This window comes from Ictidomys tridecemlineatus, chromosome 5 (genome assembly GCF_052094955.1).
Source record: "Ictidomys tridecemlineatus isolate mIctTri1 chromosome 5, mIctTri1.hap1, whole genome shotgun sequence".
In the NCBI taxonomy this organism is placed as follows: domain Eukaryota; kingdom Metazoa; phylum Chordata; class Mammalia; order Rodentia; family Sciuridae; genus Ictidomys; species Ictidomys tridecemlineatus.
In genome coordinates, this window is record NC_135481.1 from 85,241,727 (window position 1) to 85,243,266 (window position 1,540).

The following is a 1,540-nucleotide window of genomic DNA, read 5'->3' on the forward strand; positions in this document are numbered from 1 at the left end:
CACATGGGCACGAAACATACCACATTTTACGGAGGATGTAGTCTGAAAGAAGAGGGAGGTGGAGGAGTATAAATAAAAAGCACCTTTCCCCCTATAGTAAGGTAAATAATTATAAAATGTAAGCATAAACTCAGAATTAAATAATCTGTCAGATTTAGTATTAAAACAGTGGAAGGAAGAGTGCCTATATGTGATGAAAGTTAAATTCTAATATAAAAAATGCACTAGAAGAATACTCAGAAAATAAAGGGTTATTTTCACTCCCTCCCCCCACTTCAAAGAGAGAAAGGAAGAGAGAAACTTTGGAGGGAATCACAAACAGACAATTACAAATGGCATTGAATTTTAAATATTCATCTATAAGGAACTCCTTAAAGGAAACTTGAATATTGGACTAACTTCAAATAGCCCTACACGATGTGTATTTCCTATATCTACTTATCTCCTTATTTTAATCAAACAAACTATTTGCGTGTGGAAAACTCAAGGGTCCCAGTCATCAGCATTGATAATGATATGTCCCCAAGTGTTCAATTCTAAGCTTGGGATTTCTCAGAGCCCGGTGAGCTAATGGAATTTGCCAACCGGCTGAAGAGATCTGTGGGCCTTCCTCCTCCTGTTCACTTCTCCTCCTACCACTCTTCTCCCCTCTTCAGGCCGGTTCTTCCTACTTTTCCTCAACTCCTCTTTCCTCCCTCCTCCCCTCTTTCTCCCTCCTTCCCCCTTCACTTCCCCACCCCTTCCCCTCCCTCCATTCCTCTCCCTCTCTCCATTCCTCCACCTACTCCTCCCCATTTCTCCCCCCACAGCCCCCCTTCTCACCACCACTTATAATGGCACACAGGGCTCCCTCTGAGGTGGACGGCCCGGTACGTTTTCGTAGTCGGTCTAGCGTGAAATGATTCGGTGTAACCGGATTCTTGGGAAAGGACAGGTTACGTAAACATTTACTGATGTGGAGTAACTATACTATTTGTACTCTGATATGCAGGAAGGAAAGTGTTGATTAACACAGAAGAAAAAAAAAGCGAAATTAGCTGATTGCATGCTCATAAGTGCAAGCTGTCATTGAACTGCTTTTAAAATAGACACAGCTGGGTGTTTGTGTTGAAAAATTTCTTGTGTTTTTGCTAATACTGAAATAAGCATGATTTTGTATACCAAACATTTTCAGATCATTAAAATTTGTAATCTGTGCTGGTTTTAAACACAAAGAAAAGAAACAGAATCATTTCGATGTAAAATTTGCTGATATTATATTAACTCAATCAGGTCTGTACAAATTGTGCATTGTGCCTCCTAAAATCTGTTTGATCAATTTAATACACAAAGTGCCAAACGTGGGTATTGTTTGTTAACATTGGACATTTTATTCAAATCTGAGCTCAGCAGCAAACTGGAGGAGCATTCCTTGAATACAACACCAGCTCTGACTGATGAATTTTTAATGTTTTAAGGTGTTTCTTGGGTCAATGCTGAGTGTGCATTGCTTTGTAATCCTGAATAAAATTTTAGCAGGTGAAAATGAGTTTATTTTTCC